This window comes from Schistocerca piceifrons, chromosome 2 (assembly GCF_021461385.2).
Source record: "Schistocerca piceifrons isolate TAMUIC-IGC-003096 chromosome 2, iqSchPice1.1, whole genome shotgun sequence".
Lineage (NCBI taxonomy): Eukaryota > Metazoa > Arthropoda > Insecta > Orthoptera > Acrididae > Schistocerca > Schistocerca piceifrons.
This window is the reverse complement of record NC_060139.1, coordinates 1,008,341,663-1,008,357,215: the sequence shown is the minus strand read 5'-3', so window position 1 is coordinate 1,008,357,215 and position 15,553 is coordinate 1,008,341,663.

Genomic DNA, 15,553 nt, shown 5'->3' with positions numbered 1-15,553 from the left:
GCCAGGCAGCAGGTATCCTTCTTAGGTCACCTAGTATCAGGCGAGGGTATTCGCATCGATCAGGAGCGTACTAAGGCCTCGAGAGCCCTTCCACCGCCCACTGATAAGCAAGCGATTGCCAAGTTCATAGGGATGGCGAATTATTTTAGGCATTTTGTCCCTAATTTTGCGTTGGCGGCTGCTCTAAATGAACTGCGCCGAAAAGGGGTGCGCTTTGAGTGCGGACCCGCTCAAGAAGCTGCGTTCGAACATATTAAGGCGGCTACAGCAAATCCTCCCGTTCTTGGAGTGTCTGATTTAAATAAGAAATTTATTGTGCAAACCAACGCATCTAATGCGGGAATTTCGGCAGTTCACCTCCAGGAGTTCGAGGGTCAAAGGCAGCCATTGGCATACGCGTCTCGCCAGTTAACCAGCGCCGAGCTTAAATATTCTGTTTACGAATGTGAGGCACTGGTCGTCTTGTTCACGCTGGATAAGTACCGGTTTTATCTTGAACATAGAGTATTTTAGCTAGAGACCGACAATCAAGCCTTATGCTGATTGCTAGCTAGGCCGCGTAAAACTGGCCGTATCGCGAGGTGGGCGGTACGCATTTGGCGTTTCAGTTCGAGGTTAAGCACATTAGAGGCACTGAGAATGCACTCGCGGACGTCCTCAGACGCATGTTTACTGAACGACCACCTAGTGATGGCGCCCAAGAATCTACGGAAGGCAGTCTTAGTTGTGTCGTGTTAGGCGGATTCCTCATTTGTCTAGTGACATTGCCGACCATCCGGATCAGAACCCCACTTGGCGACCGGTTAAGAAACGGCTTTCGGCGGGCGAGCATTTGGATGAATACATTATCAGGAAAGGCATTTTGTGTAAAAGGGTGGGACGTACCAAGGAGGTCAAGATCAGTCTACCAAGCATCCTAATACGCCCGGTTCTCCATTATTTTCAGAACTCGTTGATTGGCGGGGGTTTAGGAACCTATAAGACCTTGCAGAAGATTAAGGAGCATCTGACGTGGCCGTCTATTGACCGAGACGTTAGAGATATGGTTTCTCGGTGTCAGTTGTGTCGTGTGGCCAAACCGAATAACGCTCTTCAAGAGGGGTTCCTTAGTTCTGAGAGTGAATTTTGCCCCATGTACAAGCTCTATATTGACTATGTGGCGCCATCACCTCGCACCAAAAGAGGTCATCGGTATGTATTAGTTATTATCGACTCATTTCCAAAGTTTACCTGGCATGTTCCGAGACGTAATGTGACTGCTGTCTCCATCATTGCGCATTTAACTAACGTATTTAGTGTTTTTGGACGCCATAAGCAAATCGTTAGTGATAATGCGCCGGCCTTTCTTTCGGCTCCCTTCAAAGTCTTCTGTTTTCAAAGCGGTGTTAAGCATGTAACTACCACTCCGTATCATACACAGGGGTCGCTTGCTGAATGGTCAATTGTAACCTTAAATTCGCACTCATTATTTTACATCAGAAGTCTTCCAAGCAGTGGAATTCTAGTCTTCCTTGGCTTAGCCTTGCCTTCAATGCCACCAGCCATGAGATTTTGGAAGCTACTCCGGTTTCCTTGATGTTTGCTTATCCTGTTAATTCCCCCCTAAAGACCTAAAGACCTAAATCCTTCGGAGATCACCCCTCAGGTCGTCAAGGAAAACTGGAATCGTACGAGGCACAATATTCTCAGGGCCCACAACAAACAAGTTGATCGTTATAACCGTAAACGGTGAGCCTTCAGGGGTAAGCCGGGATATCATGTATATATCCGTAATTTTCCTGGGAAGGAGGTGCGTGTTGACAACCCTCGTAAGTTTACTCCCTGTTTTCTGGATTAGTGTACGATTATGCGGATTTTAGGCCCAGTCAATCTTCTGGTTAAGGACAACCGTGCCGTTAAGCGATAGCGGGATCACCTTAATCAAATTAAGTTTGGTTAACCTGCTAGTTGGTTATCCTAACACTCCCACCCGCCCTCGGGTTTCTCCTTGAGAGGGGGAGGTTAAGCTGTGCTGTGGCTCGCATTGATGCTGTTTGTAGTTTTCTGTCCCCTGTTGGAGGCCAGACCGTATCGTTTAGTTGACATGTTTGCGGTTGTTTGTCTTCTTCTCGTGTTGACTGCCGCCACTTGGTTTCGCAAGCGTTGCCTATCCGCTAGTGGCAGCAGCGGCGGTTATCGATATGTAGTAACTGTGGCCCTATCTTTGGAGCGGCGTTGTTGTTCTTCTGGGTCGTGTCAGTGTGCAGTTTGGTAGGGGGACCCAGGAGGAGCCAGGTCCGCGCAGAGCGCGAACACGCCGGGACAGCTGTCGGTGTGCATGGACTGCCGGATCAAAGGCCTGTGGTCACGAGGGTGCACGACCTCTTCGTAAACAGGATCCTGCAAGCCTTCAGTTGAGTGCATTTGCATTCAAGTAGAGAAACCTCCACTATTGTAAGATCTTGCGATTCTCCAGTGACTTGGGATCGTGTTGCTGCTCGTAGTGCTGCTGAGGTGAAGAGCAGCGAGTGGAGTGCATGGGGAAGGCGTATCTGATGAGCTTTCCTGGACTTCTAATTACTATTTATTGAGTTCAGTTTGTTACTATTTATTAAGTTCAACCAGCTGTATTTTTCCAGTTACCTGCCCTCAGGGTTAGTGTATGTAACGTTAATGAACGTTTCCTCGCCTTGCCGCTGCTGTCCAGTGAGGCACGTAGTTTTGGCAGCTTTCTAGATTGTAGGTTGGTTGGCGATTCTTCTACTCTGGTGGTAGTGTTTCCTTTCTCGTTCCGGGCGCTCTAAGCAAAGTATTCTGCGGGTGGAGTCCAGCCCGCCGGTTCCGGCTTTGGCGTATTTTTACATCTTTACGTTTGGTTTAGTGGACGTCAGGTAGCCTCAGCATGGTTATCATTAGTCATTTGTTGGACTGCCACAAGTCTAAGTTACCATCTTGTGAAGTGAATGCAACCTTTGGCTGCCTATGTCATCTCTCGCGAAAGTGGTTTTGCCGGACCTAATCAGAGGTTGATTCCTGGTGCGCCGTCTGTGACTGGCCCTTGTGTTTTATTATTGTATTTGCTGTTTTATTGTATGTTTATAAAGTTTTTTATATAATTGCCATTTTTGGTTTTACAGCTCGTTTAAACCGTTATGCTACCAAGTTTACCATCATTTTGTCTCACGCGTTTGGTGATCAGTATTCTGTGGTTGTAAATTAACTTTTGCTATTGCATCGCTGTTTTACAGTATGTTTGTTAATTCTTTTTACAATTGCCGTTCTTAGCGTTAAAGGCCTTCAGCCGTGACTGTGGTTAATTGCCTTAAAATTCTAATTGGGATCAGACTGGCTTGTTTTTAAAACATTATTTGCTGTGTCTGTATTTTATGCTCATTTGGTAAATTGTAACGCTCTGAAAGCACTATTAATTACACCGTTGTTTATTCCTTGATTAATAACGTGTGATATCTTTATTTATTGCTGAGTCTGGAATTAGTTTTAAAATGAATGTATGTAATTGCAAAAGGGAACTAGTAGTAACTGAATACGGCCCCGTCCACAATCAAAACCGAATCCTGCTTTGTTCATACATAATTAAATATTGTTTAGTTCGCTTTAATTTAAAACTGTAAATTACGTGGCTCCATAATTCCCATATGCGTTAACTTTCGTTCGCAAATATTTATTTGATTTAAAGTATGGCGTCATTAATACCATGGGATTGATCATTGAAGCATTTTTCTCATCTATATGTATATACGCATTTATTTATTTATTTATTAAAAAAGTTTGAAGTTAAGTTGTGCGTTAAAAGAGACAGTGCACAATCGGCGCCTTCTGACGGTGAAACAAGTCAAGCTAAGAAATAAATAGGCCTTGCATTATCCACCAGTAGACCGACCTGTAAACCAGCAGTTCGCCCGTACTTCTAATTAGCATACAGAAGTATGACAGAAGTTGCGGTATAGCGATATGAACGTATCCAGATGGCGGTAGCATCGCGTCCACAAATACAAAAGGGCAGTGCAGAGGTGAAGCTGACATTTGTACTCGGGTGATTCATATGAAACGGTGACGGACGTGATTATGACTGGAATTAACAGACTTTGCCGGCAGAATGGTAGTTGGAACTAGGTGCATGGGACACACGATTTTCGAAAATCTTTAGGGAATTCTATAATCCGAGATACAAAATTTTAGGCTACCTATCACCATGGGCAACACAGTGGCCGACGGCCTTCTCTTAACGATGGAGATTTGGATTGTTTGGGAGAAGAGACCAAACTGTGAAGTCATCGGTCTCATCGGATTAGGGAAGGATGGGGAAGGAAGTCGGCAGTGCCCTTTCAAAGGAACCATCCCAGCATTTGCCTGGAGCGATTTGGGGAAATCACGGAAAACCTAAATCAGGATGCCCGGACGCGGGATTGAACCGTCGTCCTCCCGAATGTAACGACGGAGAGCCGTGGCGTTTGCATAGAGGTTTCATTGAGGGAAATAACCCCAGAAATCGATGTGGGACGTACGACGAACATATCCATCAGGACTGTGCGGCGAATTTGGTCTTAATGGGCTACGGGAGCAGACGACCAACGTGAGTGCCTTTGCTAACTCCACGACATCGCCTGCAACGCCTTTCCTGAGGTCGTGATCGTATCGGTTGGACCCTAGACACTGGAAAACCGTGGTCTGGTAATGTGACGCACTACTTCAGTTCACAAGAGCTGATGGCAGGGTTCGAGTGAGACGCAGACCCCACGAAACCATTGACCCAAGTTGTCATCAAGGCACTGTACAAACTATTGGGTGGTTCTATAGTGGTGTGGGCTGTGTTTACATGGAATGGAGTGGGCACTCTGGTCAAACTGAACCGATCGTTGAGTGGAAATGGTTATGTTCGGCTACCTGGAGATCATTTGTAGCCATTCATGGACTACACGTTCCCGTGACAATGTGCAATGTCACCAAGTCAGAGTTGTTCGCGATTGATTTGAAACCGTTCTGGAAAATTCGAGAGAATGATTTGGCCACTGCCATCGAACATCTAACGAACACGATAGAGAGGTCAGTTGGTGCACAAAATCCTGCTCCGGTAACAATTTGAAACGTCCCCTTTCAAAAATTATGAATGACTGTGCTGGTAAACTTCTACTTTATTTGATACAGAAAAAAAATGAGTAAAACACAACGTACTCAAACACTTTTCTCTTATTCTGATCATCACTAAAGTGACACACAATATTTTTAGCGCAACGTAATGTGACTTTCAATAATCCCTACAAAAGAATGGCCCTGACTAACAATAACCTATAGCTTTCATGAATCGCTTACCTCAAAAAAATCTTCGTTACTCGAACTATTGCAGTACAGCGAGCGCCAATACTGCCGGTTAAATAAAAGATTCCAACTACTGAAGACACTAACTACTGATAGGCATAGTTAGCATATGAAAGATTTTGATAGAGAACAATGTATTTACCTTAATAACGTTCAAAAGTCATAATATATATACAATTTTGTCACATCCAAGTAAACAAATTTCCTTTTTCTGACGGACACACTTCCAGATCATCCGCTCAAAACTGTGGCACAACTGCTGGCGGCTCACTTACAACGCTACGCGCTCTTCACATCCAGCTGCCCAACACTACACATGCGAATATTCCGACAATGAGTCCAATCAGCCACATACTGCACACAGCACAGTGAACGATTTTCATACGGAGCGCTACATGGCGTTACGAACATAAAAACCTAAACAGCCTACTTACAACTTTTACGATTATGGACCGCTGTAGAGGTAGCATGGTTCAGTATTTCTGCAGAGGACTTCCAACGAGTAGTTCAGTCCATGCCACGTGGACTTGCTGCCCTACTCACTGCAAAGGAGGTCCGACACGATATTTGGAGGTATCCCAAGTCTTTTCTCACCTCACTGTAATTAATCCTACTCCGTTTCGAAGTCCTATCTAGGGCCAAATCATCGTAATTATTTGTCTGCGGTATCTCCTTTAGAAACTTCAGCTCTGATTCCAAGCTGTTTTTGTCTCAGATGCGGAAGGCATGTGAAAATAGTGTTCAGCACTGCTTGCTTCGGGGCTGTGTCACGGCGTTAAATGGTATCTAAATACGTATTTGCGTTAGTGATCTCGCTATACACTCTGAACCCTAACGTACTGAGAGATCTTTTTGACCCATACCGTCTCGACAGGTCGCGATACCTCTTCCCACGCCATCACTACCTCTAGCGGAGGGCGAGCCGTTTTGCCGTAAGCAAGTGGAGTGTGAGAAATGAGTCGGACGGCGGCAGGCAGCGGTGCAGGAAGGGCTCTAACAGACACCGCGTGTTTTGATATGAGCCCTGCGATTTGTCGACCGAAAGGACTCCTGTATTCCGCCTGGGGCCGCGATTTCGAGAGTAAGTTTACATCCTGGCTGCTCCGGACGACACGAGGCGGCCAATGCTAGTCCTAGAAGTCCGTGGTTGTTGCACTTTGTTGAAGATGGAAGCGGGGGTCTTAGAACTATGGTGAGGTACCTTACCTCTGTTGAGTGAATTTCGCGATGTTGCGTGCGAGTTGAAGAGGCCTGCACGTGTTTGTGCCAATTGCTTCTTGTACTACCAGTAAATCTGTGATTTTCTGTTATTGTGACATATTGTGTTTTTACCTTCTTATGTACCGAGCGAGGTGGCGCAGTGGTTAGACACTGGACTCGCATTCGGGAGGACGACGGTTCAATCCCGCGTCCGGCCATCCTGATTTAGGTTTTTTCGTGATTTCCCTAAATCGCTCCAGGCAAATGCCGGGATGGTTCCTTTCAAAGGGCACGGCCGACTTCCTTCCCCGTCCTTCCCTAATCCGATGAGAACGATGACCTCGCTGTCTGGTCTCCTTCCCCAAAACCAACCAACCAACCAACCTTCTTATGTATGATAGATTTGTGGATTTTGGTTTAATTTACCTCATTTATTGCTGTGAATTGCTTTATTCACTGTAAGGCATTGAAAGCTGTAACAAGTAACCCCTCTCTTTTTGTCTGTGCTTGTGTTAACAATGAGCCCTTGTGTGCATTGCTTGATTGGGGTACTAGTGTTTCCTTGATGAGTCAGCAGTGGTACGTTAGGTGTCGCCACATTTGTTAGATTCCGGATTTTCATTCGGTGGATTTCTTCTTGCAGAGATGTTAATGCTGAAACCCTTCCTGTATGCGGTGTATACGTGTCTGTCGTCGTGTTGGTGGTTTTTCATGGCCTGTAAAAGTTTTTGTTACGAGATGTCTGAATACCGATCATCTATTAGGTTGTGATTTTGTCGGTAAGATGGGGCTTGTGTTGAATTATGCACTTAAGATGTTCTACTTTGGTTTCTGTCTAGAGGTGGAGTTTCCTTTGTGTAATCATCTTAGACGAATGACGCTGTAGAGCTACCGTAATAGTGTGATCAAGGAAGGGGATTTTGATCTGGAGCATTTGGAACCTGAACAGGTTTAGACTCTCCTTCAGATTTTCATGCATCTCTGAGATTCTAACTGACGCACTGGGTGTCACCAATCGTATAAAGATTTTGTTGTCTGATAAGGTTTTGGTTAGGCAGTTGACTTATCGGTTATCACCTCCTAGAATGAAATAAATGCGGGAGTTGGTGAATAAGATGCTTAGAAAAAGCGTTATATGGCCGTCTACTTCGCCGTATGCCTCACCAATAACCCTGATTCCGAAGAAAAATGGAGGGGGCTTTAAGGCAGTTGTTGATTACCGAGTTCTTAACCACAAGGTTATCTTTGAGTCAGTACCCCTTCCCAATTACCATGGGTGTTTCTCGTGGTTTTCAGCGGTCTGTTCTCATTGACCTTCACCAGGTGTACTATCACATTTCCTTAGCTGAGGAATCCAAGCCAGTCGCCGCCTTTTGCATTGTTTGGAACCTGTATGAATTTAATCGGGTTCCATTCGGATTGTTCACCGCAGCAGCAGTTCTATCAAGATGCTGTTACGACTTCTGCACCACTTGTTAGCAGCAGACACAGTGGCTGCGCCAAAGACTGAGACGGCGTGGAGTTTTATAATTATTTATTGAACTTTCTTCACAATTTCGCCCTCGTCGTCGCTGCCCACCCTTGCGGATCCCTCCTCCTGGCTGCTGCTGTGTAGATTCTCTGAAAATGCGCACAATGCGCGCTGTTGATCGCACTCGGGAGCCTCTGGCCACCAGTGCTCCGCTGAAGCCAGGATGCCCTGTGGTTGACATGAACGCGTCGCCACTCGGCGCCCCATGGACGGACCACACGCCGTGTGACCAGGTTGCCGTGAAGTCCGGTCGTCAGTCCCCGGCGGCGCCTGTAACCAAGACCGTGCTGCGGCCGGTACTGCTGGAAGTTCTCGCTGTAGTTAGTCAGCCATGGTCCGGCCGAACTCGGGCCGACTTCCAGAGCTGAAGTTGACATCTGGCGGCGAACGGATGACTCCTGCGAGCTGGAACAGACTTCCGGAATCGTCACCTATGAAGATTGAACATTTGGACATGGACCACGTCCGTCCTCAGATCCGAACTACTTCCTAATGGCTGCTGTCTGTTGCTGCCTGTGCTCCACTATTTATATCCGGCAGGAGGACGTTTTTTACCCTCCGTGGTAGCTTTTTGTTATTACTCCCGCAGTATATTGCAACGTAACATAGTGTGCTGGCCTCACTTCTCCTTACTGAGCACTCTCCAGGCTTCGCTCGGCGCTCGGTCTGTGTGCATCCTTGCATCAACCTGTTGGTAGACTGCTGCTGTCAGCAAGGCTGTCTGTGCCTGCCTACTTCGCAACGCCTCGGTCGCCCGCGTGCCTCTATTTTGCCGTTCTCCACTGCGTGAAGCAACTCTTACTACATGTGGCAGCAACAATGCTATTCGATGCTAGGCGATATTAAGTTCAAACGTGTCTACGTTTATTTGGACGATCTTGTTATTCATAGGCCCCAGCTCTGTTGATCATGTTCAGCACTTCCATTCGGTTTTGCAACGTTTGAAGGGAGCTGGCCTCACTGTGAAGCCAACTAGAGTCACACTAGCTCGAAGTGAGATTTCTTTTCTTGAACGTTTGGTGTCGGCGGGCAGTGTTAGAATAGATCAGTCGAGGACCCGGGCTTTTTATAGCTTTCGTCCTCTCAAAACTAAGAAAAGGGGGCATGTTTCATCAGGATGACGAACTATTTCCGGAAATTCGTAGCCAGGTTCTCCGAATTAGCGGCTCCTGTGAATCTTTTTCCCAAGAAAGGAGAGCCCTCTGTGTGGACGGACACTCAGCAAGCTGCCTTTGACTCTCTTATGGTTACATTTTGGGCATACCTGATTTTAAATTCCCCTTCGTCGTTCAGATAGACCCCTCGAACTCTGGGGCGGCTGGCGTTCTTCTTCAGGAGCAAGGAAGTGAGCGAAGGTCGTTGGTAAGTTTCTCGGTTTTTATCAGTATCAGAGAGAAAATATTCTACCTACCTACCTCTGTCGTTTTCGCCCTCGAGAGGTTCTAATATTACTTGGAACATCGGCAGTTTACGTTAGAGATAATCAGGCTATCAACTGGATTCTAGCCCATCCTCATAAAACTGGAGGTATTGCGCAATGGATAGTCAGGATTTGCGCCTTTAGGTTCAACGTGAGCCATGTAAAAGCGTCTGATAACGTTGTAGCTGACGCCCTGAGGCGCATGTTTGAGGAGAAAGAAAAAGAAGACTGCCCTCTAGGTATCGCTGAGCCGGTGGAGCAGCTGGTTAATTTTGTTCTTATCGATATTCCCGCATTATTTACCGATTTGGTCGTGTATCAAAAGGATGACCCCGAGCTGGGTCGCATCAGGGGGCAGTCAGCATCTGGCCAGTTGATCGCCGGATACAAGTTGACGAGAAACATCTTATGATGTACTGTGGGTCAGGGGCAGGTGGTGAAGATCTGCTTTCCGGGTATGTTGATCTCGGTGGTATTTAAGTACTATCATAGTTCAGTAACAGCAGGCCATCTAGAACTTTATAAACTCTCAGAATCCTTTAATGGCCTAGACTGTATCGAGATGTTAAGAAGATGGTTGCTCAGTGTCAGGACTGCCAGGTGTCCAAACTAAATCCTCATCTACTCGAGCCGAGACTCCCATTGGGCGCCTCGACATCAGTTATTAATTACGTCATACTCTGCCTCGTACCCAGGGCGGGTATCGATAAATTTTTATCGTCGTTGATGCGTTGTAGGGGTGTTAGGTCTGCACTGAGTACTAGTCATCTGAGTAGAACTTTTGCTTGGGTTGGTCCGCCCCAGAGTTCTGGTTAGAAAATGCTCCTGCTGTTACGTCTAGGCAGTCTCGGAACTTTGGTTTCTGCTCTGGGGTTAAAATGTCACCACTACGCCCTATTATCCCCAGCAATCATTCGCGGGACGGGTCAATGGTAATTTGAAATGCTGACTTATTGCCTTCCACTCTGAGACTCAAACTAATTGGGATGGTACCTTTCCCTGCTTAATTTTCGTCTTTAATACCACGTGGCATGAAACCCATCAGACTACTTACACTTCCAGAATCAGATTTTAACTCTGTAGCGGAGTTTGCGCTAATATGAAACTTCCTGGCCGATTAAAGCTGTGTGCCCGACCGAGACTCGAACTCGGGAACTTTGCCTTTGGCGGGCAAGTGCTCTACCATCTGACTCACGCCCGGTCCTCACAGCTTTACTTCTGCCAGTATCTCGTCTCCTACCTTCCAAACTCTACAGAAGCTCTCCTGCGAACCTTGCAGATCGGGCGTGAGTCGTGCTTCGGTAGCTCAGATGGTAGAGCACTTCCCCGCGAAAGGCAAAGTTCCCGAATTCGAGTCTCGGTCGGGCACACAGTTTTAATCTGCCAGGAAGTTTCTTTACTTACACTTCGCTTATGTTATCTTATGCCCTTAATTCACTATTTGTCAAACTGTGATGAGTTCAAGATTTGTCCGACAACTCCATTGCCGTGTCTATCAAGGATCCCTGACGAAGGACCAAGACCAATATGCAGCCCGCCCATGGCAGGAAGCGAAGTTGTACAAAAAGGAGATTCGTCTGGGTAACACGTCAGGGATGTAGTCTTTGTCACAAACGTTGGGGGTGGGGAATTAGGCGGTAAGGTTCCTAGTAAGCTGTTTCCCCATTTTCTGGGACCGAATAGAGTGTTGAAAGTTCCCACACCAGTCACATTCAGGATCAAAAAAGGTGGGCAATGGGGAAGAACTCAAGACACATCTGAATCAAGTCAAATGAGGTCATAAATAGATGAAAGCTTGTAAACCTTCGCCCGTCGTTTCAGTTTTGGAGGAGGGATTAAGTCGTACCGTCTCGATAGATCGGAGCACGTATTCCGCATGCCGTCTTTGCCTCTAGTGGAAGGTAAACCGTTTTGACGTAGGTAAATGGAGTGTGAGACGCGAGTCGCACGGCGGCAGTTGGCGGAGCAGGATGGGAGCGGGCACGGCGTTTTGTGATTTGAGCCCTGCCGTTTCTCTGTTGGACGACTAGACTTCAGTATTGCGCCTGGGACCGCGTGACGGAGAATAAGTTTTCATACTTGAGGCTCCAGAGGATACGAAGTGGCCGAAGTTATTCCTAAGACTCCGTGGTTGTGGCACGTTGGTTAAGATGGAAGCGTGGCGTCTTAGAGCTAAAGTGAGGTACCTTACTTCTGTTGAGTGAATTTGGTGACAGTGTGAGGTTCGCAGAATGTTCCATTCTGTTGTCTGCACCAGTGGGTCGCCATCTGCTTATGCACCTTCCCCTCCTTCACGGCTATTACAACCCAAAAAATACCGGCTCAATCCTCCTGTTACCTTAAGCCGCGGTCGTGAGAACGATGAGTGCGAATTCGAGAGGCCTACACGTGTTTGTACCAACTGCTTATTGAACCACCAGTAGATCTGTGATTTTCTGTAATTAGACATAACGTGTTTGTACTTTCTTACATACAATTGCCTTGTGGACTTTGGTGTAACTTACCTCATTTATTGCTGTAAATAGCTTTGATGTTTGCTCGTTAAGTTTTTGATTCTGGGAGAAAAGGATTCGTGCCAATTGCTTGGTATTCAAGGTACTGTCTGCTAACGTATTCGAAGATAGGTTGCAAACCGTGTGTATCCATTCAAATAATGTTGATTTTCCGTCCCGCGTGGCGGCCCCATGCTACCATTACGGACATTGGGCGTTATTTTGAAACATTGCGGTTGGCGGGCGAATCTTCTTATCTCCTTATTGCGATTTTGGTGTATGTTGAGTAATAAGTTACGGTTGCCGATTTTTTTTCTATTAGTACTGGAGGGGTTGGTTTCTGCCCCTTTATTGGTGTGTAGGTGTTATTTACGCTCTTAGCAATAATATGTTCAGTTCATGATTGAGGGATTAAAAATCATTCACGATTTAATTATTTGTTTACTAAAAGATTCTTTTTCTTCCCGCGTAATACCAGCAGTTACTAGCGCCATGCGCACAATTGTCTTGATTATCCGGGAGGCGTCGATATCTTGTTTACGCTAAGAAACTACCGGGGTGCATTCGGTTGGATTCCTAGGTCAAGATTTGCGCTGCCTCGTGATCAAAAGTACCTGCTTGGCCTTTTTTTTTAATTGTGTATTTTTAAAATGTGTATGTCCTTTCGGGGAAATGAATGTAAATTGTAAGCTCATTGTTGTAGTAAGTTTTCATTTCTTTGGTGAGTGGTGTTGTAGAGCATACTGTGATACCGAGCAACTTGTAAACCAATAAACTTGCTCTCAGAAAATACGATAACGGGAGCTGTTAAACTGTTTCTCATATAATTTTACTGGTTGTAGCTGTCTTGCTGAAGCACATATAGTGTATTTTGTCATATACGCTCGTACTAAAAATTTTTGATGTCCTGACAATTACGTGGTATACCATTACAGGAATTGAAACTTAGTGACAGGCAGAGCCTCCGTACTGTGCGTTGTTGAAGAATTGGCTTCCATAACTGTGATAGTTAAGTTCAAAATTTATTTGTTGTCTTTGAACATACATTGCTATAACCATATACAACATTTTGGGGTTCCTCTGTCTTTAACAGTACAATGTGTGGTATTAAAGTCTTACTTGAATGCGAAAGTAAGCACTGGGGAAGTACATATTTATGAAATTCTCTTGAGACTTGTTGTTCTTAACGTGTATTTTAAATTAATTTTTGAAAGCTTACAACAAATTTTTCTTAATTAGTTTCATTAATCCTCAAAGCACAAAGCGTTAAATAAATATTTTGGTCACGAATGATGTTCAAGCCTTACTTAATCCTAGACCTCCCATTCCTAGACAACCTATGCAGTAGCTGCGTATTAATTTCATAGATCAGTACATCTAGTAATGGGAGACCGCTCTCACATTCTGTTTCCTCGGAAAGTTGATTTTGGGATAAGTGTCGTTTAAGAAACTATAGGATCTATGAATCTCTTCTTTACTGTGTGTCGACATAACATACGTTTGAAATGTCCGTGCAGATATAAAGACTACTTACGTGTTTGGGTTAAACCTTTTTTTTCGACATAGTCTCCTTTTAGACTTATACACTTCATCCAATTCTGTTCTAATTTGTTGATCCCTTCTGAATAATAGGAATTGTCCAAATCTGCAAAATAGCTATTAGTTGCTGCAATCACCTCCTCGTCTGAATAAAATCTTTGTCCCGCCAGCCATTTCTTTAAATTTGGGGAACAAGTAGTTGTCCGAAGGAGCCAAGTCTGGAGAATAGGGGGGATGTGAAACGAGCTCGAATCCTACACCCATTAATTTTGCGACCACAACTGCTGAGGTGTGTGCTGGTGCATTGTCGTGATGGAAAAGGACTCTTTTGCGGTCCAATTGCCGGCCTTTTTCTTGCATCACGGTTTTCAAACGGTCAAATAACGATTAATAATATTCACCTGTAATACTTTTACCCTTTTCCAGATAGTCGATGATGATTATCGCTTGCGAATCCCAAAAGACCGTCGCCATAACCTTTCCGGCCGAAGGAATAGTCTTCGCCTTTTTTGGTGCAGATTCTCCCTTAGTAACCTATTGTTTAGATTGTTGTTTTATTTCAGGAGTATAGTAATATATCTATGTTTCATTCGCAGTGACGATAGAATGCTTAAAGTCCTGCGGATTCTTCCTGAACAGCTGCAAACCATCCTTGCAACACTTCACACGATTCCGTTTTTGGACAAGCGTGAGCAATCGCGGAACCCATCTTGCGGATAGCTTTCTCATGTCCAAATGTTTATGCAAAATATTATATACCCATTCATTCGAGATGCGAACAGTACTAGCAATCTCACGCACCTTAACTCTTCTGTCATCCATCACAATATGATGGATTTTATCAATGATTTCTGGAGTCGTAACCTCCACAGGGCGTCCAGAACTTTCAGCATCACTTCTGCCCATATACCCACTCCAAAAATTTTTGAAATCACTTATAAACTGTTCTAATCGAAGGTGCAGAGTCACGATAATGTTTATCAAGCTTCTCTTTAGTCTCCTGATGGCTTTTGCCTTTCATAAAGTAATGTTTAATCACCACATGAAATTCTTTTTCGTCCATTTTTTGACAATCACTCAAATTCCTTGATTCACACGAATTCCAAACCCAAAGAAATAGACCAATGGTTGAAACTTGGTGTGCGTTCTTTCCAAAGATGCTATTAACTAAAAATGACCTCGATACGCGCCGGTGGTGCCATCTCTCGGACTGTGCACGGACTTTTCAAACGCTCCTCGTATATGCCATTCACATAGTGGAGCCAAAAATACGGCTTTCGTGGCAAAATACCCAATGCCTGTTGGAAACTCAAATGCATTAGTGAAATATTCCAAACATATTTTAGAAATATTACTCACAGCGGAAAAATTCGAGGCTGACATTTTTGTAAACTTCGACGTGAAATGCCCTTTGACTAACATCTCGTTGCATGTACTGTTGTGATCATCGGCACAAAATTTTTCCAGACGTATGTAACCTGAGCGAATTATAACTATGATCGAGTTGTTTTAGATATAAATGAGGACCTTATAGACAGTCTCGTGCTGTTACTATGGGTTGACCTTTGTTGCACCTGACATTTTATGGCGCATTTTGCTCAACAGGCATTGCATCGGGATCCAGAGTCCAGAAATCAAGGTCAAAGACACGTTTACTGGCTACAGACTGTTGCAGAAATATCAAATTGCCGAACCTAAAGATAGATAGTTAAAATTAACACGAAATACCGATTAGGAAATTTCGAGAACTATGTTTCAGGACAAAATTGTAGTCTTCAACAATCTACACGGAGGTGACATAAAAACATAGGACAGGAATATACACATAAAAAGATGGTGGTAGTATCGCGTACACAAGGTATAAAAGGGCAGTGGAATGGTGGAGTTTCTCATTTGTACTCAGGTGCTTCATGTGGAAAAGGTGTCCGACGTGATTATGGCCGCTCGACGGGAATTAACAGACTTTGACCGCAGAATGGTAATTGAGCTAGACCATTGGGACACTCGATTTCGGAAATCGTTACGGAATTCAGTAATTTGAGATGCACAGTGTGT